Below are 26835 nucleotides of genomic sequence, written 5' to 3'. Positions count from 1 at the left end.
CTATAAGAACCCAGGGCAGGAAGCAGTTTTTTTCTCTACTTAAAATGAGGGTTGCTACTTTGATCTAGCCAGCTGGAGATATTTCGGTTAACTAACAGCTGGAATGTTGGTTTTAGAAGAGCTCTGAATTGGACTTGTTTAAACCTAAATTGATGAGGGCGGAAGAAACTAAATATTTTCTCTACAAAGATAAGACTTCCATCTAAATCCCACTTCACAGAATATCCAGCTCAAGCTGAGAAGAGACAGGCTTGTAAGTTTTTGTTTGTATTGTTGCTAACAACAGTACTAACATTAAAAAAATATTATCATTTGCTGGAGGCTTCATATCAATCCACAACTGGTGATTTTTCCATTTCTTCTGTCTTGAGAGTCTGATTAGTATATGTTTTTCAGTTCAGTTGACATAATGCGCTTCTGTACAGTTATTGAAAATGTATATTCTTATTTAAACTAGCAAAATATATTTATCGCACAGTTTTGCATTGGAAAGCTCATTGTATACTTTTCTGGGTCAGAATACACAATAAAAAATGTTATAACTAGTATATGTAAAATAGGTTATTTTCAAAATTCAGATTATTCATGAATTACAAAATAATATATTCTATGCAGACAGGCCTTACTGAAGTCGGCCAATTCCATGTCACACATTACTTGATCATTCATGCTATTTATATTGAAATCTATGCTTCGTGACTTTCACACCAAGTATTCACAAACATTAATGAATAACACAACTGAGAAAATACTAATAATAATAATCCCCAACCTCAAAAAGTCCAAAAAGGAAAGGTGGTAACTGGCAACCCAAATGAGATCAAAGAGTAACTTAATCAGTATTTCATCCATTTCCAAACGCCCCAATGCTTCTGTCAATATACTACTATCATTTTCATTTCCCACTCCGTTAAAGGAAATTTGAGGTTAATGTGTGTTCTTCCCTTGTTTCTTAACTTGAAATGCTCTGTCAATTGATTAGACAGTCAGTGTTCAGTTCATTCCCCACCCATTATTTTTTATTTGTTATATGTTCATTTATTAGGTAGTTTTCATGTACTTGTCTGTCTAGTTCTTAAAAATGAGAATGCAAAGCTGCAACAGCCCCATTCCTCTGCTGCATATAAGGATCACAGTATCTTAGCTGGTGAACTTATGCTTTAAAGAAGCTGGGTTTTGCTGCTTAACTAGAAAGCAATTCTGCCAAGCAGGGATGGGTTGTTGCCGGCGTTACTGCCAGTTTGATGTCCGTGTGCTTTGCTCTGCGCAAATGCAGTTGCCTGTAAATAGGTCCGCGCATTCGCAGAAGACTAAAAATGCCCCCCAAAACATGCTGCGGTGACTGGGGAACCAGTTCGGGGATGTGGCGAGCCTGCCATCCCTACCAGTTCGGCGACCCAGATGCAATTTCCACTACCGGTTTGCCCGAACCAGCGCGAACCGGTAGCAACCCACCTCTGCTGCCAAGGGAAAATAAGATTGTAAATCAGAGACATGATGTGATGGTTACCCCTGACACCAGTTCAGATGATGAGGGAGAGCCAACTCCAAGGATTTCAGAGGAGGGATCAGGAAGACAGCGAGCTCTCTGAGTAGGGAATGAATGGACCAGCGGAAGAGGAGAGGCCTGATGCAGGGGCCATCAGATAAATAACCAAACAAGTGCCTGGCTGAAGAAGAAAGGGGAGAGATGCAGCTACATCTGGAGGGCTCAGAGACTCAATCAGAAGTGCAGGGCAGAAAAGGAACGCAGCTGGGCAGCAGAGATGAGGAGAAATTACCTCCTCCACAGATCCCAGGATGCTAGGGCTGAAAGGAGGCAGGTGCAATAGAGGTCATAAAAACTACTTATGATGAGGCAGCCTCATCTCTCCTAATGAGTTACACCATTTACATCTACTCAGCCCGAAGGGTGGAGCTGTGGGATGCTGGAAATAACAGCTCAATGTCTTCTTGTGTCTGTGTTCTAGCTTTGTAGATTCCTGTCTTGTTTCTTGACTCTGCCTCAGACTCCGGACTCCTGGGTGGACTCTGGGCTTTTGGATTTGGATATCTTGCATTTGGACTTGTGCCTGGTCTCTGGATTTGATATTTTAATTGGTTAACTTTGTTACTAATATTTATTGTGGAGGCTGTTTGCAGGCAGGTTTAGTGCAAAAGGATTTTGCACTAAAATGACATTAGAGCCTGGTGGTGTTTAAATAAAGTCCTTTAACTATCTATCTATCTATCTATCTATCTATCTATCTATCTATCTATCTATCTATCATCTATCTATCTATCTATCTATCTATCTATCTATCTATCTATCATCTCTCTGTCTGTCTCTCATCTGGACAAGACACATGAGATTACAAGAAGTTGAAACTGGTTCTTAAGAGTTCAAAGATTCTACAGTATATGGAAGTACTTCTAGACAAAATATATTCTATCTGGTTGTACTTAGTATATAGAATTGTAACAAAAATTACAAAGTTGCTACAAAAGAAACCAGATTCCTACCATCCAAGTTAATTTCTTTGCTTTTTATAATAATTTTAATTTAATTTTAATTTAATTAGCACTTCTAGACCGCCCCCTCTCCCAAAAGGGACTCGGGGCGGTGTACAGTCCATATCAAAAAATATCATACATAATAACAATTAAAATTATTAGATGGATAAATACATAAATATAAATATAAATAAGAGGAGGATAAAATAGACAGAACTGTAATTGCTAAATAAATAATTTAAAATATACAAAATTTAAAACCCCAGTGTCCTATAAAATTAAGTCCCCTAAAAAACCAGTAGGAAATATATATGCCAGGAGGTAGACGTTAAGAATTATGCCAGGCCAGCCAGTCGGAACAGGTGTGTCTTCAGTTTCTGCCGGAAGGAGCGGAAGTCAGTGGTGGTTCTAATGTCGGGGGGGAGGTCATTCCAGAGGGTTCGGCCCATCACAGAGAAGGCCCTACTCCTTGGTGTCGCCCGTTGGCATTGCCTAGTGGACGGCACCAGGAGAAGCCCCTCCCTGTGAGAGCGAATTGGCCACAGGGATGTGTGAGGGAGGATGCGATCCCGCAGGTAACTAGGCCCTGTGCCATGGAGCGCTTTAAAGATGGTGGTCAAAACCTTGAAACGCACCCGAAAGACCACAGGTAGCCAGTGCAGCTCGCGCAGGAGCGGTGTTACGTGGGAGTACCTAGTACTCCCCATGACTGCCCGCGCGGCTGCGTTCTGGACTAGCTGCAGTCTTCGTGCGCGTCCCAAGGGAAGCCCCATGTAGAGAGCATTACAGTAGTCCAGGCGAGACGTCACCAGTGCATGAGTGACCGTGCGTAGGGCATCTCGGTCCAGAAGGGGGCGCAATTGGCGCATCAGGCGAACCTGGTGGAACGCCTCCCTAGCCACGGCTGCCACATGGTCGTCCATTGACAGCCGGGCATCTAGGAGGACGCCCAAATTGCGCGCCCGTTCCACAGGGGGCAGTTGTTCACCCCCTATGGCCAGCGTTGGAGTCAGCTGACTGAACCGAGGTGCCGGTAGCCACAGCCACTCAGTCTTGGAGGGGTTGAGTTTGAGTCTGTTGTCCCCCATCCAGACCCCGACGGCTTCCAAACACAGGGACATCACTTCGACAGCCTCGCTGGGGTGATTTGGGGTTGAAACGTACAGCTGAGTATCATCAGCGTACAGATGGTATTCAACCCCAAAACCACGGATGATCTCCCCCAGCGCTTCACATATGTGTTGAACAGGAGGGGCGAGAGGACCGACCCCTGTGGCACCCCACAAGTGAGTGACCTCAGGGTCGACCTCTGCCCCCCGTCAACACACATTGCGACCGGTCGGAGAGGTAGGAGTCGAACCACCGTAGAACGGTGCCCCCGACTCCCATCCCCTCCAGCCGGCGCAATAGGATACCATGGTCGATGGTATCAAAAGCCGCTGAGAGGTCTAATAGGACCAGGATAGAGGAACAACCTCTATCTCTGGCCCTCCAGAGATCATCAACCAGCGCGACCAAGGCTGTCTCTGTGCTGTGCCCGGGTCGGAAGCCGGACTGGCGTGGGTCTAGATATTCGGATTCGTCAAGGTGACGTTGAAATTGCTGTGCCACCACATTCTCAACAACCTTCGCTAAAAAGGGAAGGTTGGAGACTGGACGATAATTAGCCAGCTCCATTGGGTCCAGTGAAGGCCTCTTGAGCAAGGGCCTCACCACCGCCTCTTTCAAGGCAGTTGGTAGGAAGCCCTCACCCAATGAGGCGTTCACCAGGCCCAGAAGCCAGCCTCGTGTCACCTCCCAGGATGCCAGTACCAGCCAGGAGGGACACGGGTCCATTAAACATGTGGTGGGTCGCAGCCGTCCACGCAACCTGTCCAAATCCTCGGGGGCAACAGAGTCAAACTCCTCTCAGAATGGTCTCACAAGACTCACTGTTGACGGCTCGTCCGGACCACTGGAGGGGGCCCATCCGCTCCGGATCTGAGCGACTTTGTCCTGCAGATATTCCCCAAACTCCTCTGCTCTACCCTGCAAGGGTGCCCCCCGCGTCCCCTGTGACAGGAGAGAGCGGGTCACCCTAAACAGGGCAGCAGGGCGGTTATCCGCGGATGCAATAAGAGCGGCACAATGTCTACGTTTGGCCGCTCTCAATGCCACAAGGTAGGTCCATAAATAGGCTCTTACCTGTGTTCGATCAGACTCGGAGCGTGAGGATCTCCACCTGCTCTCTAGACGTCTCCTATGGCGCTTCATCAGCCTTAGCTCCTCGGTATACCAAGGAGCTCGGGTGGATCGCTGCCGCAGGAGAGGTCGCAAAGGTGCAACCCGGTCCAAGGCCCCAGCCACCGCCGTATTCCAGGCGGCCACTAGGTCCTCCGACCGAGCGCGGGTCAGGGCTACAGGTAGTGGCCCAAGTTCCGTCTGGAACCTATCCGGTTCCATCAGGTGCTTGGGGCGGTACCAGCTTGGACAGGCTGGCTCCGCCTCCTCGCGGTGGGGGGTAGCGACAGGGAAGTCGAGCCAGAGACATGAGTGATCTGACCATGACAGGGGAGTAATGACTAAGTCCCCTATTCCCAGATCACTCGTCCACTGTTCAGATACAAAAATAAGGTCCAGTGTGTGACCGCCCTCGTGTGTGGGGCCGTGAATTAATTGGGTCAGGCCCATGGCTGTCATGGAAGCCATGAACTCCCGAGCCACCTCAGATGCTGCTCCCGTCGACGGCAGGTTGAAGTCCCCCATGACCAGGAGCCTGGGGATCTCAACCGCCATCTCTGAGATCAGCTCGAGGAGCTCGGGCAGGGCCGCTGATGTATAGCGAGGAGCCAAGTATACAATCAGCAGGCCCAACTGCCTCCCTGGGCCCCATTTCACACCTAGGGATTCACAACTGGGTATCTGAGGAACAGTGAACTCTCTCGGTTCCAGACCATCCCGTATAACTACCGCCACCCCACCACCCTTACCCAGGGCCCGAGGCTGATGGAATGCACGGAAACCTGGTGGGCACATTTCCACGAGGGGTAAACCACCCTCGTGGCCCAACCAGGTCTCCGTTATCCCTGCAAGGTCCAGCTCCCCCTCCGAGATCAACTCGCTAATGAGGGGGGCCTTGTTGGTTACGGACCTTGCATTGCAAAGCATCAGCCGCAGGCCCTGGCTCTGTAGTTCCTGACCACCTAGGCTGCGGAGGTTGGTACAAACGACCGGGCGTAGCCAACAGCCACGGTCTCCCAACCGACCTTGTGATCTTCTCTTGTCCTCGCATCCCCCCTTCCCCGCGACCGATGTAATAAAACAACCCTCTACCGGAATAATTTGTTCCCTCTCCCCCCCACCCCGCTCACTTCCCTCCTGGACTCACCTGTTCGACTGGCGCTGGCTTCCCTCCCGGCCTGGTTAACCCACCCCCCCTCCCTGGAACCTCCTAAAAACAATGTAAAACATTTGACTAAAAATCCCATCAGCTTCCGTTTCTTCCACCTCTCGGGGTTCACAAACCCGTCATCAAGGCAGGCCCTTGTAAGAGCCAAGGGCCATACCTGCGAGAGAGGGGCCTCCCGCAGGCGGAGCAGGTCTAACCTTGAATAAATTGATAGAATATTAAAGCCCAATTGGGTAAGGGTGCTGGTGGTAAAAGTCAATAGTCGGAGGGCTAAGGTCTTAATGGGGGAGCTGGAGGCTTTAGTATCCAGATAGTACTTGGAAAGAAGGCGGGGGGGAAATGTTCAAATATTCCCAAATAGTGGAGCAAGGCAGAGATGTCATAAAAATGGGAGACAGTCTAAGGTGGTTGAGGATAGATATAATTACAGATGTGGGATCCTTAATGGGTGGGGGGGCATTCTGGGCCCAGCTGTTTTTAATCTAGGCAGTCAGTCAGGCCCATCCATAGCCCTGAAACGGGCCTCCAGTGGCCTCTGAAGTTCTAGGCCATCCCCAGCCGTTGTTTTAGTAGTAATAATAATAATAATAATAATAATAATAATAATAATAATAATAATAATAATAATAATAATAATAATAATAATAATAATTAAAAAAAAATTATTTTTTAGCCGCACCCTCTCCTGAAGGACTCGGGGCGGCGTACAATAAAAACATATAAAATACAAATATGGACAATACATACACAAAAATATAGACGTATACGTGGAGGAGGTAGACAGATGAATGGAAACAATTAAAATCACAGTTTAAAATCCCCTAAATAAAATTACAAAATTAAAAACCCGTCAGGAGCGATATGATCAAACTATGGTTGAGCCAGGCCAGCTACTTAGAATAGGTGGGTCTTGAGCTTTTCACGGAAGGCGCGGAGGTCAGAGGTAGTCCTAATATCCGGAGGGAGGTCATTCCACAGGGCTGGGCCCACCACAGAGAAGGCTCTGCTCCTAGGCGCCGCCCCTCGGCACTGTCTGGTGGACGGCACCTGGAGAAGTCCCTCTCTGTGCAAGCGAATTGGTCGCAGGGATGTATGGGGCAGGATACAATCCCGCAAGTAGCTAGGTCCTGAGCCATGGAGCGCTTTAAAGATCGTTATCAAGACCTTGAAATGCACCCGATAGACCACAGGAAGCCAGTGCAGCTCGCGCAGGAAAGGTGTCACATGGGAGTACCTTGTACTCCCCATAATTACCCGCGCGGCCGCATTCTGGACCAACTGTAGTCTCCGAGTGCATTTCAAGGGAAGCCCCATGTAGAGAGCGTTACAGTAGTCCAGGCGAGACGTCACCAGCGCATGAGTGACTGTGCGTAAGGCGTCCCGGTCCAGTAGGGGGCGCAATTGGCGCACCAGGCGAACCTGGTGGAACGCCCCCCTTGCCACAGCTGTCACATGGTCATCCATGGACAGCCGGGCATCCAGGAGGACGCCCAAATTGCGCTCCCGCTCCACGGGGGCAAGTTGTACGCCCCCGATGGCCAGGGATGGGATTAACTGGTTGAACCGGGGGGCCGGAACCCACAGCCACTCCGTCTTGGAGGGGTTGAGCTTGAGTCAGTTGTCATCCATCCAGACCCATATGGCTTCCACACACCGGGACATCACTTCGACGGCCTCGTTGGGGTGGTTCGGGGTGGAAATGTACAGCTGAGTATCATCAGCGTACAGATGGTATCCCACCCCGAAACCACGGATGATCTCACCCAGCGGCTTCATGTATGTGTTGAACAGGAGTGGTGAGAGGACCGACCCATGTGGCACCCCACAAGTAAGGGGGCTTAGGGTCGACCTCTGCTCCCCTGCCAACACACGTTGCATCCGGCCAGAGAGGTAGGAGCCGAACCACCGCAAAACGGTGCCCCGGACCCCTAACCCCTCCAGTCGGTGCAACAGGATACCATGGTCGATGGTATCAAAAGCCGCCGAGAGGTCTAATAGGACCAGGATAGAGGAAGAACCCCTATGTCTGGCCCTCCAGAGATCATCCACCAACGCGACCAAAGCCGTCTCCGTGCTGTGCCCGGGGCGAAAGCCGGACTGGCACAGGTCTAGATAATCATTTTCCTCCAGATGTCGTGGAAACTGATAAGCCACCACACTCTCTACAACCTTCACCAAAAAGGGAAGGTTGGAGACAGGACGATAATTGGCCAGCTCCGTAGGGTCCAGGGAAGGCTTCTTGAGCAAGGGTCTCACCACCGCCTCTTTCAAGGCGGCCGGAAGAGACCCCTCACTCAACGAAGCGTTCACTAGGCCTAGGAGCCAGTCACATGTAACCTCCCAGGATGTCAGTACAAGCCAGGAGGGGCACGGGTCCAGTAAACATGTGGTAGGTCGCAGTCGTCCACGCATTCTGTCCAAATCCTCGATGGCAACCAAGTCAAACTCCTCCCAGATAGATTTCTCAAGACTCGCCACGGACGTCTCCACTGGGCCACTAAAAAGGACCCAATCCTTTTGAGCGATTTTATCCTGCAGATATTTCCCAAATTCCTCTGCCCTAACCTGTAAAGGGGCCTCCCGCGGCCTCTGAAACAGGAGGGAGCGGGACAACCGAAACAGGGCGGCAGGGCGGTTCTCTGCGGATGCAATGAGAGCGGCACAATATTGACGTTTGGCCGCTCTCAATGCCACAAGGTACGTCCTTAAATGGGCTCGTACCTGTGTTCGGTCAAATTCGGAACGGGAGGATCTCCAACGAATCTCTAGGCATCTCTTGCGGCGCTTCATCACCCTTAGCTCCTCGGTAAACCAAGGGGCCAGGGTGGATCGTTGCCGCCGGAGAGGCCGCAAAGGCGCCACCCGGTTCAAGGCCCCGGTAGTCGCATTGTTCCACTCGACCACCAGGTCCTCTACCTAAGGGCAGGTCAGGGCTACAGAAGGTGGCCCAAGCTCCATCTGGAACCTCTCTGGTTCCATCAGGCGCCTGGGGCAGAACCATCTAGTGTTTTCCGGTTCCGCCTTCCCGCAGCGGGGGGTAGCACCAGGGAAGTCAAGTCGGAGGAGTGAGTGATCTGACCATGACAGGGGAGTGATGGTTAAGTCCCCTGCTCCCAGATCACTCAACCACTGGCCAGAGACAAAAACAAGGTCCAAGGTGTGACCTCCCTCGTGTGTTGGGCCCTGAATCATTTGAGTCAGGTCCATGGCTGTCATGGAAGCCATGAACTCCCGAACCCCGTCGGATGCTTCTCCCACCGATGGCAGGTTAAAATCCCCCATCACTAAGAGTTTGGGGGTCTCAACCGCCACCGATGCGATCAGCTCGAGGAGTTCAGGCAGGGCCGCTGATGTATAGCGAGGAGCCAGGTATACTATCAGCAGGCCCAACTGTCTCCCAGGGCCCCATTTCACGACAAGGATTCACACCCGGACGTCTGTGGCACAGTGGACTCCCTCGGCTCTAAATCCTCCCGAATAATCGCTGCTACCCCACCGCCCCTTCCCTGGGCCCGGGGCTGGTGAAATGCTCGGTAACCTGGCGGGCACATTTCCACGAGGGGTAAACCTCCCTCGTGGCCCAACTAGGTCTCCGTTATTCCCACGAGGTCCGGCTCCCCCTCCAAAATTAGATCGTAAATGAGGGGGGCCTTATTAACAACAGCATAGCAACAGCCTCAGGCCCTGGGTCTGCAGCTCCTGACCACCTAGAACACGGGGGTTGGTACAAGCGACCGGGTGTAACCAGCACCCACGGTCTCCCAACCGACTGCGAGTTCTTAATCTGTCCTCGTATCTGCCCCTCCCTATGACCGTTGGAATCAAAGAGCCCTGTATTGGAACGATATCCTCCCCCTCCTCCTCCCTTCCGCTCCTTCTGCTCGTGACCACACCTGGTGACCTGGCTCTGTCATCGCTCCTGACCTGACCCACCCACCCCCCAACCCCAGAACCCCTACAAGTTTTTAAAAAACATTTAACTAAAAACCCCCTAAGTCTCTGCTTCCTCCACCTCTCGAGATTAATAAATCCGTCATCAAGGTGGGCCCTCGAGAGGGCGGAGGGCCACACCTGTGAGAGGGGGGACTCCCGCAGTAGGATTAGGTCTGACCTTAAATACATATGATATTGAAAAATTCGTCAGGGCCTAGGATCTGTGCTGAGGATGTTCCAGCCAAAATGCCATAGTCCAGTATAATTTGAAAAAGCCAGGGCTCCAGTGCGAAAGAAAATTGTCCAATCCTAGATGGGGGGGCGGTGGTAGTAGGCTGGTCGGATGACAATCGGTAAGTGGGGGCTAGTGGATGGTCAATGGTGGATGGCGAGGGGTAGTTAGACTATTGTTGGTAATGGGCAAGGGGCAGATGGTCAGTCAAGCAGTAGAGTCACAGGAGATAGGGAGGTAATCCTCCAGGGCGCACACAGATGGTAAGCAGGGGCAAGTTGTTAATAAATAGTCAGTAGGGGGGGTAGGTGGTTACAGTCAAGGAGGCAGCTCGCAGGAGGTGGATAACTCCTCTGCCAAGCCTGATGTTGGAGCCTCCTGCCAGTCCCCAACAAGCCCCCCCCCCCCCGGTCTCTGAGCAGCCTCCTGAGTCACAGCCCTCCTCCTACCAGGCCTTCGGCATTTAATTCCTGCCATGGCCTGCATCTTCGTTCTTGGCACCCAAACCACCATTCCAAACCCCAATGCCGCTCCTACCGGCCTCCAGCCTTCCTGTTCGGCCTACCGGCTCGGCCTTCGCCGGCCTCCAGAGTCCCGGCCGGCCTCCAGCCTACTCATGTTCGGCCTACATGATTTCTACGCCTCTCACGGTTAGCAGCAGGCCGGGGGATTCGGCGTTCAGCGTTTCCGCCCGCCGCCGCCTCAGGCCTCGGTCCCAAGTCACAAGCCTCCAACTCCGGCTCCGCCGACACCAGTGCGCCCCCGCACACTCCAGCCGCCATTTCCCAGCCTTACACCTCTCCTCCGCTCTCCTCCGATCTCAAACGGCGTCTCCCATCGGCTGATCACCGGCCCGTTCTCCAGGCTTTTCCTGATCGTCAAACTACCCTGGGAGACCCGCTCGGGTCGCAAAAACATCCAGGGTAGCTATTTGCTGGACACCCGGTCCCCATGGTGGAAAAGGGGACTGGCAGCACCCCTGCTCCCTTAAAAGAGCCCCGCGGATCTATGGAGCTCTATGGCAGACCGCCATTTCTCCAGGAAGCTCCTCCTCCTCCATGCTCAGGAAGAGTAAGATACCACCAAATTTATCATATTGACACTCCTCTCCACTGCTTGCATTATTGGGAGTCCTTATTTTTGTAACAATTCCCTACAACTTTGCACCACGTTTATTCATTTCCTAACCCAAACATAGCCTTCTAGATTACATAAATACCTACAAATGTAAGATAATGGTATATGATTAAGTCAAGCTTTTTGTGACAGGGAACAAAGTATTCTACAATTTACTTAAGATAAAAACACTTTAAAGCTTTTTGTGCGCAACTGCTATAGTAGCTAAGTTTCTTAACCAGCCATTTTTAACACAATTCCTTTAGAACTAGTACACTATACCCTACTATTTCATTCTGACATACAAGGTATTTCTAAAGGGGAAAGGAAATATCTGTTTTTCTTTCAGATTTTTTGTTTTTTAAAAATTCTAATAATTGCTAGTGCATGACTGACATAACATAAATCAAATAAATACATTTTCAAGCTTACTTCAAAAAATTAGACAGAACCCTCATAGAAAATACTGAATTTATGAATTAGACCCAACTTTCCAGGTTGCTATTCAGACACCATTTTTCCTTCTCTTTTAAAGTCATCTCACTACCAGTTGAGCAACTCATCTTTGTGTTCCAAACACATGTTGGAATGAAATTTTCTGTCTCCATTGTTGATCCCTAACCTGACTCCATTTATAGTCATTGTATCATCTGGGTTTTCTACAACGTGATGAATCACAAAGTTTAGTAGATTTTGCATGTGTTAAATGTGTCCTTGGACTGCTCCAAATAAAGGAAAAAATATCACTTAAGACATATAGCTGAAAATCTATCTCACAGATGAGCCAGAAGAAAAATAAAAGCAAGTTGGGGATCCAATGTAAAACCTTATCGCTAGGGCATGTTTGTGCAATATTTAAGTAAAAATAGGCAAAAGGATCTAAATATTTGTGACAGAAAACATTGTTATAAAGATTAAGCAGTACTTAATCTGCTTTCACTTGCACATGGCCTAATGTAATATTTTCCCCATTTTAAATAACTCCTTAATAAAGGAGACAAATTAATCAACTCAGCAATCTAAAAAAACAAATTCAGGAACAGTAATTACACATGTATTGTTTGGCTTTCTTTATTAGCAAAATATCAACTGCATGAACTCAAAAAAATGTTTTGAGTAAACATTCATAGAATTTCATTATCAATCTGCTAGAGCAGCTGCCAATAGCTAGTTTTACAACTTCCATATTCATGATTAAAATATGTGAAGATTGAGGTGATATATTGCATGAACAAAAGAATAAATTTGAGGAAACTGTCATTGCTTATTGAATCGGTTGTTTGAAGTTGTGGGAGAATCTTTTCCATTATTTTATCATAATTAATTATATCATAATTAATATTAAGGGCTTGTTTGATTACTTATTACTTTTATTGAGCATCTTCTGATTGAGCTTTTGAGTACCCTTACCACTTCTCCACATGGTTGGTGGCTATGGATGACTGAGTAATTGTTTGATTCTAAATGCCGAAAACATCACAAAGAAGGGTTCCACACCAATGGACCTACAAAAATCATTACCATATTTGTATAACTATGTTTTAGGGAATGACAGGCCTGGGTGTATATTATTTTCATACTTACCATGCTTTTAAATTCCACACATCTTCTAAGAAAGAGAGAGAAATGCATACAGAGTAAAGGAATATATTACAGTTGTCCCAATAAATATTTGAAGATTGAATATTACTTCTAACCCATAAATACATCCGTTTTCATGTGTTTATTAAAAAGAGCGGTGAATCTCCAGAGGGATAGCAGCGTTAGCCTTTTCTGCCAAAAGCCTTACATTTATTATCCTTGAAATGTTATCTTCAGAAAGTTATGTATAGTAGGACTATGTAAGTCTCCCTAGAAGCTTATTATGTTGATGACATTTCTAGAAAAACACATAAAGTGGTTTCATAAAGCCAAGCCACCATATGTCAAGAATTAAGCAAAGCAGGGTCATTGCTATGGTTTGACTTCCTTCTGAAGCTTCTTCTGACCGTTCTGAAAAGCTGGATGTTTGATTGTGTCTTGAGGTGAAGCAAAGCATCTCAGTAGATATGTTGAGGAGAATTGCATCAAATCTGTGATGCAGAGCCCTGCACTGAGGCAAAGCCCAGTTACTTTATATGGATTTAATATATACCCTCAGGCTGGCTTGAATAATGGACAAGAATCCAAACAAAACAATCTCTAGGTCAGGGGTGTCCAAACTTGGCAACTTTAAGCTGGCTGGGGAATTCTGGGAGTTGAAGTCCACAAGTCTTAAAGTTGCCAAGTTTGGACACCCCTGCTCTAGGTGATGCAAAACACGTTACTATCTCTTCTAGTTTTGAAGGTGAGTGCAGCAGTGGTGGGTTCCTACCACTTTAGACCGGTTTGGCCAAACTGTTAGATTCGGGCAACGAGAGAACAGACTCCAGACGATAGTGACAAACAGCTCTTTATTAGTTAAGTAGTAGTGATCCAGCTTGCTATGGGGTCGTGCAGCTCCCCTTTTATAGGGATCTGACAGACCTCCCGTCCAATCAGAACAACCCCTTGTTCCCGCCCTAGTGGCGGACCTGAGTGGAGACTACAGCAGTTTATGCAAATATCTAACACCCCTCCCCTCTTAGATGGAGTGTTCCGGTTAGTGACAAAGTCCTGTAAGTAAGCGGGTCTCTGTCTTGCTCGGTTGGACCTGCGAAGTTCTGGCTGTGCCGGAACGGGCGTAGGATCGGAGTGTCCTTTTTGCTCCATTGTCCTGGCTGGGGATTGTTGGTTCCCTTCGCTCGGGGACTGCTCCATTCTTTCGTTGGTCTCAGGTTCCGCCCCTTGCTCCGCTGTAACGTAGTCGTCTGCGCTGGGCGAGTCGGGTTGTTGCGTCTGCAATCTTTCCGATGGTATGAGTTCTTCGTTCGATGATCGTAGGTTGGAGTGTGTCAGGCAACCTCGGAGTTGGTCGATGTGTCTTTTCCAGTTCCTACCGTCTTCCAATTCTAACAAGTAGGAACGAGGACCGGTGATGCCTATTACCTTTGCCGGAATCCACAGAGTTTAGCCTGCATAGTTGTGGGCGTATACTGAATCCCCTATGCTAAAATTCCAGATTTTGCTTGTGGAGTCTGGGGGCGATGTGGCAGAGTAATTTGGGTGTAGTCGGTCTAGGTGAGACCTTAGCCGGCGACCCATGAGGAATTCAGCGGGGCTCCTTCCCGTCGTGGCACTAGGGGTAATATGTTGGATTAAAAGATAGTGATTGATTCGTGTTTGCCAATCATCCGGGCCCATCCTAGCGAGGGCCTCTTTTGCAGTGCGCACCATTCTTTCCGCCTGACCATTTGATGCCGGATGGAATGGCGCGATGAGGGCATGCCGAATTCCCTGACTTGCTAGGTAGGATTCGAATTGCATGGCCGTGAACTGGGGCCCGTTGTCGGAGACCAGGAGGTTGGGCAGGCCGTGCATGGCGAAAAGTCGCCGTAGTACCTTGATGACCGCCTCTGCCGTGATCGAGGTCATCAGGACTACTTCCAACAATTTGGAGTATGCGTCCACAACTATTAAAAACGTCTGCCCCTGAACTGGTCCTGCGAAGTCTATGTGTATCCTCGACCAGGGTGCTTTCGGTTTGTCCCACTCCGTAGCGGGCGCTTCAGGGCGGGCTGGTCTGGATTCCTGGCACGGATTGCAAGTGGCTACCCACTCCTCTATCTCCTTGTCCATGTTAGGCCACCAAACGTAGCTCCTAGCCAATGCTTTCATCCTTACGATCCCTGAATGCCCAACATGCAAAGCTTCTAAAACATTTATCCGCAGTTTGTGCGGTACAACATCTCGATCCCCCCACAATAAACTACCTTTTAAAACTGACAGTTCATCACGCTTAGACCAAAACAGTTTGAATTCAGGTCCCACAATCCCTTTGGGCCACCCCCTCCATACCCAAGTTTGCACTTGTCTGATTACGTTGTCCTTAGCAGAAAACCTAGCAACGTCCACAGAAGATACTGGCCCTGTGTCCAAACAGTCAATCAAAAGGACCGGTATTTCTGGAGTGGGGTCGGCCAACAGTTCCGGTAGTGGGCAGCAGCTGAGCGCGTCTGCATGCCCCAATGTGGAACCCGGTCGGTGTACCATTTTGTAGGAATACGCAGCCAGGAAAACAGTCCACCTGGTCATGCGCAGGGAGAGGGAGACCGGTGTGGGACGGTTTCTGGCCAATAGACCCAGCAATGGTTTGTGGTCCATTATAAGTTCGAAATCGCGGCCGTAGAGGTATTCATGAAAACGCTTGACTCCAGCCACGGCGGCTAACGCTTCCCTGTCCAGTTGGCTGTAGTTGCGTTCCGCCGAAGACAATGTTCTTGAGTAGAAAGCGATGGGGGCTTCGTTCCCGTTTGGCATTCTGTGGCTGAGTACTGCGCCGACGCCAAAAGGTGAGGCATCGCAGGTCAATACCAGTGGTAGGGTTTGGCTGTACTGGATTAGCAGAGAATCGGTTGTCAGCAGGCACTTGACTGCAGCGAAAGCGGCCGCCTCAGAACGTCCCCAGGTCCATTCCGCGTTCTTTGCTAGAAGTCGGTGCAACGGCTCAGCGACGGTGGCTTTCTGTCTGAGAAAGACGCTGTAGAAGTTAAGAAGTCCAAGGAAGGCCTGCAACTCAGTCTGCTTTCATGGTGTGGTGGCGTCCTGGATCACCTTAATTTTTTTCGATGTCGGGTGTATCCCCAGTCCATCAATCCTGTAGCCCAGGAATTCTACGCTGGGCACGTTAATTTGGCATTTTTCCTTTTTTAGGCGGAGATCCTTTTCTCGAATTCTGGCCAAAACAGTCCTTACATGCTTTAATAATTGCTCCTCGTTTGCAGCCGACACCAAGATGTCGTCGAAGTAAGGGACGACTCCTGGTATGCCCTGCAAAAGCCGTTCCATGACGCTTTGGAACAATCCCGGAGCGATGCTTACACCGAATTGTAACCGGTTGCATTTAAAAGCACCCCTGTGCGTCACTATAGTTTGGGCCTCCGCGGTGGCGCTATCCACTGGCAGCTGCTGATACGCTTGTGCCATGTCTAGTTTTGCAAAAAAAATTCCTGGCCCCAATGAGTGCAATAGGTGTTGTACCACGGGCACAGGATATGCGCTTTGTTGTAGGGCGACGTTAATTCTGCATTTATAGTCTGCGCAGATACGGACTGACCCGTCTGGCTTAACGGGGGTCACGATTGGGGTTTCCCAGCGAGCGTGATCCACTGGTTCAAGGATTCCTTGCTCTACCAGCTTATCAATTTCCTTATCAATTTTGGGGCAGAGCGCAAAAGGCACTCTCCTAGGTTTGAGCCTGATAGGCGCCACATTTGGATCCAAATTAAATGAAATTGGTTTGCCCACATACTTACCAAGGCCGGGGTTGAACACATCCTCGAACTCCTTAAAAATCCCTTCAGCGCTGCTGTTGCCCACGGCGTTGATTCCGGTAACTTCTAGCCCCAAGGCTTTGAACCAATCCAGTCCCAGGAGGCTTTGTAATGGCGCGCTGGCCACGGTCACGGGCAGCTGGGCTGTGATGTTTTTGAACTGGACTCGAAACGTGCCTTGACCCACGATGGGGACCCTGTTCCCCTGGTAGTCTCGAAGCAGGATGTCTGGTGTTCGTAGTTGGCGCTTCTTTAGGCTCGGAATTGCCTTTTTCATCGCTGACCACGAGATGATCGTCAGTGATGATCCCGTGTCGACTTCAAGCTTGCAAGGGGAGTCCTCCAGGAGGACAGTGAGTTTCAGCTTTTTAGGTCGCTTTGTGCGGACCTGTCCTATCGTTGAGAAATAGGTTCTCAGTGGTTCTCTCTGTGAATACTCTCTCTCGGCTCCCTGGGAATATTCTCTCTCGGCTCTCTGGGAATACTCTCTCTCGGCTGACTCCCTTGGTTCTCTCTCTGGGCGCCCTTTGTTTTTTCGCCAAGCCCCTGGGCTGGGCTTCTGTCGGCGATACGTTGATGGTTGCCATGTTGTGGCAGGGACTTCGCTCCGACACACCTTTGCAATGTGTCCGATTTTGTCGCAACGCGAGCAAACAACGTCTCTAAATGGGCAGGTAGACCGGGGATGATTCCCTCCGCAGCTTGCGCAGGGCGGCAATCGGGATTCGAATTTTTGCGCCGGTTTTGTGTGGCTGCTGCGCATGCGATGGCTGTCTTCGCACTCGCTGTCCTCGGTTTTTTGATCGGTGGCCTCGTGATGCACCCGGGTTTGTCTGGTTCCGGATTGGGGTGCGCTGTACCCGCATTGTAGCGTTCCGTAGATCTGTCCGCTGATTCCGAAGCTCTTGCCTCATCTAGCGCAATCTGCAGGTTTAAATTGGATTTGGCCAACAATCGATTTGTAACGAAATGTCCCTTAACCCGCATATGAGGTGTGCTAGGATATGCTCGTCCAGGTCCCTGAACTCGCAATGCATTGCTGCCTTTCGGAACGCTGCAACGTACTGGTTGATGGATTCTTCCGCCTTCTGGTTCCGCATGTTGAATTTGTGGCGGCGAATGTGGCGGGAAGGTTTTTGGCGCGAAATGCGTCTGCAACGTCTGTTGTAGCACCGTCCATGTTACCGCCTGGATGGGGGTTGGCTCCGAGAGATCCCTGGCCGTCTCGAAGATCTCTCGACCACAGTAGCTCAGGAACATATTCTTTTTCTGGGAGTCCGGTACTCCCATGAGATTGTTTGCCTCGAGGAAACATTCGAATCTCAGCATGTAGGATTCCCAATACTCGGTTATTGGGTTGTATGGAGTTGGTGGAGCGTGCATCGCCATCTTGTCCTGCGTTTGAATTTGCCACACTGAGATGGCTGCCGGAATTTCCGCCGAATTCCGGGGCTGGATCGGATCCGTAGATTCTGGTGGTAGATCTTCGTCCTATCTGCCTCTCGATCCCATCCTCGTCGCCAGTGTTAGATTCGGGCAGCGAGAGAACGAACTCCAGACGATAGTGACAAACAGCTCTTTATTAGTTAAGTAGTAGTGATCCAGCTTGCTATGGGGTCGTGCAGCTCCCCTTTTATAGGGATCTGGCAGACCTCCCGTCCAATCAGAACAACCCCTTGTTCCCGCCCTAGTGGCGGACCTGAGTGGAGACTACAGCAGTTTATGCAAATATCTAACACAAACCAATACTGATTTGGTGGCCTTTGTCGCTGGAACCAGCATTGACCCAAGCCTGCCATGCCCCAAACTAGTTTTCCTACAGCGGTACCTTCTTGATTTTCGGTTCTGCGCTTACGCAGGATTATTTTCATTGCACAAATTTATTTATTTTTTTCATTTTCTAATGTTTTGCCCATGCACAGACCTATTTATGTGCAAACGTGCGTGCACACAAAGCCCACACTGAACCGGCAGTAATGCCAGCAGCAAACCATCCCCTGGAGTACAGGTAATATAGCACATATGGTAGAATTAAACAATTCTGCAGAATTTTGCTGACGCATTTAGCATTCGAGAATTCTTTAATCTTTCAAAATTGCTGAATTCAAATACATGTTTCCAGTTATCTCAAAAGACCTCAGCAGACTCAATGGATTTTTAGCACATAATGCAATCTGTTTTACATATAACCTGCTTCTGTGTAATCAACCTGTGCTCCCACCTTTCTCACTCTTGCTTCATTCCAATTCAAGTCCCAAAATTCCCAAGCCAGTCTTCTGGGAGTTGAAGTTCACACAAGTTACAATTGTCAAGGCTGGGAAACACTGCCCTAATCGTTCTATGCATCTAATGAAATCGGTTGTGCCTTACAAAAGCTTATGCACTGTAATAAAATTTAATAGCAGACTCTGGATTTATGACAAGAAACAAAATGAATAAAGAAAAAACTAGGAAATAATGCAGACGGAACAAACAAATCTTGAACTATTAAATTGTTCACTAATATTAGCACACAGTGAATCAATTTAAATAGCAAAGCAACTTTCCTGAATCTGAATAGTTTTTTACCCCACCCATGTATGAAGACTACAACTCACACAATCACTTTGGCTGGGAATTGTAAGGGATGTAGACTGAAGGCATTAGTTTAATGAGACTTTTAGAATTATTCAAAGTGTACCAATTTTAAAAAATTGGTTTTTAAAGAGTTCTCGGTTTGCTGATCATTACTGTTTCTCTTTATATTATTTCTGGCTCTTTTCTTCCTTTCTTCTCCGCCCCTTCTTTGAGAAATAACCACCGGGAGCCATCTATCTGAAAATACCTTGTTTTATTCCTCCTCCACATCTCTGTGAAGCAATCAGTTATATGTGATTGCTGTGTAGCCTGTAGAACAGCCAAGGCACTTAAACCATCCTGTGATGATTTACTGAATGTTTTCCTTGTCCTAAAGGCTTGATTTGGCACAGTGGGTCTTGCTTATTCCTAATATTGCTTTCACACTGTGATTGGTAGGTAATGTGGCCTAATCTGTTTGGGCTGTTGGGCATGAAATTCCTGACTTAGTAGAGTAGGCTTTACAGTATTGTGATTTGATTTTCTTTGTGCTTTTCAAACAGGGTTCTTACATTTGCAAAACAGGGCCATAATGTGCCACTATAACTCCTGCTGATTGTACGGAACAAAAATTGTGCCCAAGTCCAGCTCATGTCAAGAATGAGGCAAAGGCATTTCAGTTCTGCAAATGCATCAATGGAATTATTTGACTTCTGAGGTGAGACATTTTGAAAGGGAAACTATTATCATGACCACTAACTATTGCCTGTTAATACCTCTATTTTGCCAGCCCTTCAAGCTGTTTCTGTTAAAACAGAAAGCAGATTCCACAAGGACTATAGAAACATGATTGTTGCAGGGTACAATAGCAGATTCTTGAAAGCCTGAAAGAGATTCTCCCTCCCTTCATTCCTCCCTCCCTCCCTCCCTTCCTCCCTCCCTCCCTCCCTCCCTCCCTCCCTCCCTCTCTCTCTCTCTCTCTCTTTCCCACTCAACTTATATAAAAGACAGGGCAATTTTAAGTTTCATTCTCTGCCCCTCTTTCCTTCTAAGACTAAGGTGGTGTGTGCACAACAGCAGTTCAATGCATTATTCAAGGTCAGCCCTGCACTCTTCTACTATAAGAGAAGTTGGGTCAGTAGTTAGGGTTAGATGGATGGATGTTACTGCTATGCTTATGACTCACTGGGTATTAGAGATGTAGATATATAGATAAATAGATAGATAGATAGATAGATAGATAGATAGATAGATAGATAGATAGATAGATAGGTAGGTAGGTAGGTAGGTAGGTAGGTAGGTAGGTAGGTAGGTAGGTAGGTAGGTAGGTAGGTAGGTAGATAGATAGATAGATAGATAGATAGATAGATAGATAGATAGATAGATAGATAGATAGATAGATAGATAGATAGATAGATAGATAGATGATTGATAGATGATTGATAGATGATAGATAGATGATAGATAGATGATAGATAGATGATTGATAGATGATTGATAGATGATAGATAGATGATAGATATATAGATTGATGATAGATAGATAGATAGATAGATAGATAGATAGATAGATAGATAGATAGATAGATAGATAGGACATAATACTCTCACACATGATGTAAGGAGTTTAGAGCTAACTTTAGAGAAGGTATGATGAGAAGGTAAAGATGGAGAGGCCCAGTGTTGAAATGAGGAATAACCTTACAATCATAATTTCCATCGTGTTTCTTGTCTGCTATGGTTTTAAGTCAACAGCTTAGTAGTGAATGATTTAATATAAATTTAGTGGTTTATCTTGTTTAATCTGGAGGTCATCAAACATACATTATCACGGAATTTTGCTGACAAATACTGTCAAGGTTTTCCATGAGGTATGAGGCTTAAGCTTCTTTCCCCACTTCTAAGCAGACATACGAAAGTTGTATAAATAGACTTAGTGAATAAAATGAGCAAGCCATGGATACAAAAACTTTTCCACCTAACAGTGATCTAGAATTTCGCCTTCTATATAAGAGGCCCCAGGTTTAACTAATGGTTCTCTTCTTTCTATCTTTTTTAGTCAACAACTAAGTAGCAGCTCATTCTAGGCTGAATTTTTTTCCATAGGCTGCTTCTTTACAAAAAGTGTTTCTATAGTATGAGAATCAGAAAATCTTATCAGTTTTGTCCCTTACAAATCTACATGCTTATTCTGTAGCATCTATATTCAACTCCTAACAGCAACTACACATTTTCTTGGGATTGCATAAATATACTGTAGCTGCATCAAGGAGAGAAGCAACTTAGAACTGAGGAGAAATTTCCTGACAGTTAGAACAATTAATCAGTGAAACAGCTTGCCTCCAGAAGTTGTGAATGCTCCAACACTAGAAGTTATTAAGAAGATGTTGGATAACCATTTGTCTGAAGTGGTATAGGGTTTCCTGCCTAAGCAGGGGGTTGGACTAGAAGACCTCCAAGGTCCCTTCCAACTCTGCTATTGTATTGTATAGTACAATCCTAGAAAAAGCCTGCAGATTCTTATAATTTTTGTATAGGTGATCAGAATTTGATTGCAACCTGAATAAGAATGGAAAATGTATTATCCACAGCATCTTCAGACTAGAAGTTATTCAGTACTAATCCATAGACTGGAAGCTGAATCCTACAAAAAGAGATTGAAGGAGTTGAAAATGTTTGGTTTTGAAAGAAAAGAAAACTGAGGGAAGGGTGGCAGGAAACATTATATTTCCTGCCATTCCTCCCTCCTGAGTGTTATAACACTCTTGAAATTCCTAAAATTGTATCATAAGGAAGAAAGTGAAGATCTCTTCTATATCATTCCAGAATGCAGGACATAGAGAATTTGAGTTACACAAAGCACATCTTAACTGGATGTTAGGGAAAGGAAGTCTATGGAGTTTTTCAGACATCCAGGTCACGGTTGTTCCAAATGTGCTTTGTAGTAGTGCAAATGGAGCCTCCTTGGCTGCAGGATATAAACATTTGCACTACTCATTACTCTGAGGACAGAGATACAGGCCTCCAAGTGCCCTCAACAACTCTCTAAAAGAATGCAAATGACCAGCTGTTGGAAAGGCATATCAATCTTTCCATTCCCCACCATCAACGCTTCTTGGATGAGAAACCAAATGTCTTCAAAGAAAAACAAGAAAGTGTTGTTGCCTCTTGAAAAAGCACCTTTGGGTTAGGAAAAGGAATTAACCAATCAGAGAGTTACAATTATCCAGAAGAATTGAGAGCTTCCATTTACTGGATATATTCAAAGGGAGATTTTAATTTGGAATCCTGATCTGAACAGCCAGCCAGAGAGAACAGCCTAAAACCTCCTTTCCAACTCTATGAATGTATAATGTTGGCTCCATAAGCAAGTCCCAAAAATGGAAAATGAGAAATAGAGGGAAATATTAAACATTTATAGAGAGACATGCAAATGTATATATTTGAAGTCTCTGATACTGTGAACCACAGAGCCTCTGATGGTATTTTCGTTAAAGCAAAACCCAGCAGCAAGAGCAAGCTAAATTCCCGACAGCAGCTGCCATCTGCCCTAAAAATATCCAAGGGCAGGCTGCAGCTGTGCAGTAACTCCTGTGTTTCTGCATGTTCAAAGTTATCCTAACTTTCCTGAGATAAATGGGAATCTTTTGCCAAAAGGTTACTCTACCAAATGGCCATCCTTTGTACTATGAAATCACTCCCCAGATATCTATTATGCTTGAAGTCAGAAAGTTGGCAATTTTTACCACCATAAGCATTCAAAATTTCTGTAAAACCTAGACTGCATTGATGTTGCTATTATATGTACTGTATATATAGTGCTTTATGTTCCCCTTAATGTGAATTACAGCTACTAGGCCAAAGTATTTATGTATCCTCTGCAGCTACTTTCACTGTGTGAAAGGCAAATGTTTTTCTTAATTTAAGTGAGAATTGTAAAACCAAAGATGACCACATAATGATAACGTTTTTCTGCATTTTTCTATGGCCATGTAATGGCTGTCTGTATTTTTGCTAGTCAGCTATGGTAGTCCTTAGTATGCACAGATTTTGAAAATGTCCTGCAAATTAGCGTTTGCAAATCAATCAGTAGAGGTAGTATACAATTTGAATTTATAGAATTTTTTCAACATTTACATACAGTACATGCATTTTATTTTTATTGTGATGTGATGGCTCAGTGGTTAAAGAAACAGAGCTGACAGCCCAGGTTTGAAACCTGAACTCCACGCAATGGGCTGAGCTCCCATTACTTGTTCTAGCTCCTGCCCACCTAGCAATTTGAAAGTATGCAAATGCGAGTAGATTAATGGGTATCACTTTGATAGGAAGATAAGAGTGTTACATGCGCCTTTGGCTGGCCACATCACCATGCCCTAAAGTCAGACACAACTGACAGGGGAACCTTTACCTTTTTACTACTGCAGCGAATTTCCAAGTACTGTTAAACATAAATAAAATGAAACCAAAGAAAACAAGCAATCTAATATTTTTTTGAAAAACCTATTGAAAAATGAAACTTAAGCAGTTATGTGTTCAGTCATGAGATGGCAGAAAATAAAGGATATGATCCTTCAGTTTCCAACTATTTTTATCTCCTTTATTTGTAACAGCAGAGATCAGTATGTACATCTCTCTTCTGAGAATACAAATAGGTCCTAAAAGTGCTAATACTTGAATCTTACTCACTCTGAATAGTTTAGCGATATACAGCAACATGATGTCTATGGGAAGAAAAACAATGCAGCATTCAAAGGAATAAATTAGCCAAGATCTGAAGAAAATAGAGTATTGAGGATGAGTAATAGAGTGCAAGAGAAGGAAATTTTCCCCAGTGTTTATATCCTATCATGGAAGATATAATGGCATGAAACAGAGCAGAGTTATTGCATTTAAATACCTTGGTATCATTTTTCACTCTAAAGCTACCTGGAATATGTAATGCATAATTACATTACGTGACTTAAAATGCTAACAGATTAGACCTTCAAGTGCTATTAAGTACTTCTTCTACCCAAGTGGTGGTCAATTAATCCTTGCAACAAACTTTCTGAGACCAAATCAGTAACCCAAATTCTTTTTATGGTACACAAGTTGGAATTACGGAATCATCATCATCATCACCCACCCTCTACAATCAGTGCAGACAAAATACTTTAGATTAATCTGTGCTGCACTTAGCAGAACAATAAACACCTGGTTAAGGCTTGACACATGAATGCCTGCCATCCAAGTAAGGGTGAAGTTAAACTACTGGATTAAAAATCCACTTCTTTGCAACTGACCTGATCCCCCTAGTTTTAATTTTCATTCTTCATGGGTACAGAAAGTAGGTTTTCTGCACTATTCTTAATCAAGCCAAACAACTGCTCATCCCCCCCAAAAAGTGATATGGAATTTTAGAATGAAAATTAGATGAAGAAGGGCACTTGGAAACTAGCAAAATACTATCCAAACTCTAACTTTATTCAAGCTAAGGATAGCATTTTTCAAAGTCAAGCATGATATCTTATCATCCCTATTGCTATCAGGCAAACATTCCAAAACACCATTAACTGGGCAAACCTTTCTATATGCGGAGATTGAAATCTGAATGGAGATTGAATCCATTTCTCATGTGTTATTACGCTGCAAATTTTACTGGGATATTAGATCTGCTTATATTATGGCCCTAATATGCAAATTCCCAGGAAGGCCAAACAATTTTTCTGTGAATCATCTTCCAAAAGATTATAAACCCTTCATCTTTTGTGCAGTAGCCAGATTCTGTGCTGCTGAATGAAAATAAGACATAAGACTGGTCACAGGAATAACCACTTCTACATAGTCATCATTTCAGGTTTAATATGTTAACATATGATTATCTCACTTTAGGTGATACAGTATGCATTTTTTACTTCATAGATAGGTAATAACACATGAGAAATGGATTCAATCTCCATTCAGATTTCAATCTCCGCATTTAGAATTGTATTTACATAGTTAATTAACCTAGGATTGTAGGAGCATCTGCTTCAGAGGTGGGTTGCTCCCTGTTCAGCCCGGTAGGCCCAGTTCGGCCAAACCAGTAGTGGTGATTTGGCCTGGTTCGCAGAACTGGCAGGGTTCCAGGATGGCCACCCACCCCAAAACCGGTTCTGCGGACTCTTCTGCCATTGCTGGTATGTTCCTGTGCATGCCCAGAATAATTTAAAGTCAACTGTGCATGCACGAGCAATATGCGGCGGGTGCACGGGTGAAGCAAACCAGTACTAACTGGTACAGTAACCCACCCTTGAACTGCTTCCCTTTTATTGTAGAGACTCCTTTGTTATGTTAGCATTTTATCTCATCCATTTAATTTTACTTTTGTATTGTATATTTTAAATTTTTGCTGGTTATTGTCCAAATAAACATTAATATTTATTTCCTGCCTTGAATGCCATTGTTGGATCTTTACCTATCGAAGTGGTACCTATTAATCTACTCGCATTTGCATGCTTTCAAACTTCTAAGTGGGCAGGAGCTGGAACAAGTAACAGGAGCTCACCCCGTTGTGTGGGGTTGAGGTCTCAAACCTGGGCTGTCAGCTAAAACTGACAAGCTCTGTCTTTAACCATTGAGCCATCACACCACAATAAAAATAAAATGTTGAAAAATTCCTATGAATTAAAATTGTACACTACCTCTACTGACTGACTCTACAGAAGAGGGTAAGGGCCACACAGCTTCCAGGGAAAGACATGGAAAATGCATGCTGCTGATTTTAAAGCAGTTGAAGAAATCCATGAAGGAGAAAGTGAAAAACACAAGTCATAGGTTCCAGAGATGGATGACTTATCAATTTTAGAGCCATTTGAGGATGGAAAAAATGGTAGGATTCTTCACTGACTTGAATCACAACAGCTTTATTTATTTGTTATATGCTGTTCTTGTTCTCTACAAATATCATAAATGACTTCACCGGCAAATAACATAGTATCCCATATTGCATGATGAGGAAATCTGCTATCTGTATTTCCCAGCTTGAGAGAGGGATGGTTACAGTGCTACATAAATCTGCTATCCTACAATAGAGTATATTGAGAAAATAATATTCGTGTTCAATGCAACTAAGATACATAAAGGAATTAACAACAACAACAATGTTGTAGAAAAAGATATCAAGACATGGCTTCCAATATTCTTCACAGCAGCAATATAGCTTTTAACTTCCTTCTCTAAAGTTACATCATATAACTCTTCTTTTTATATAATCTATCCTGTCTAATCATCAAAACCACAAATCACAAGTTCCTTTTTTTATTTTTACACAAAAAGTTCATACCAATAAGTGTAGATAATGTATTTTTTCTAATCAAAGGAGTCAATTTATCCATTTTAGCAAAATGTGGCCACTTTATCAATTACTGTTCTATGATGGGCAACTCCCCATTACTTTTCTATGATGGGCAGTTCCACCTCAGTTCATATAGTAATTTTGCTACAGTAGTCATATATTGAAATAATCTTCCATTTTTTTCCTCTGCTTATCCATTAGTCCTAAAATCCTTTAACATAATTTTTGTCAAACTATGTACTTGAATCCAAGAAGCATGATAAAATGGCCCTTCATTTCTAACATACATTTGTGTGCTTTTATATATTCTAGATCAGTGGGCTCCATCTTTTGGGCATCAGGGACCGATTCCGTGGAGAAAAGTTTTCCGAGAATGGGGCTTGGCTTGTTTGCGCGACCCAGTTTCTGGC

General features: G+C 45.7%; 1 protein-coding gene and 1 long non-coding RNA gene across 2 annotated transcripts in view; one reads left to right on the top strand and one right to left on the bottom strand.

Moving 5' to 3' along the window:
* The window catches only part of LOC309389125 (uncharacterized protein), an 811977-nt gene that overhangs the window by 260432 nt on the left and 524710 nt on the right, over positions 1 to 26835 (bottom strand). The window lies entirely within an intron of this gene.
* Positions 134 to 26781, top strand: LOC309388555. The gene is made up of 3 exons (XR_014174806.1): positions 134 to 253; positions 19672 to 19826; positions 26738 to 26781. It is a non-coding gene; the product is annotated as an uncharacterized lncRNA (long non-coding RNA).

This window comes from Natrix helvetica, assembly GCF_964273705.1.
Source record: "Natrix helvetica genome assembly, chromosome: 3".
In the NCBI taxonomy this organism is placed as follows: Eukaryota; Metazoa; Chordata; class Lepidosauria; order Squamata; family Natricidae; genus Natrix; species Natrix helvetica.
The sequence above is the reverse complement of the archived record's forward strand: the minus strand, read 5'-3'. Positions and strand labels throughout refer to the sequence as shown.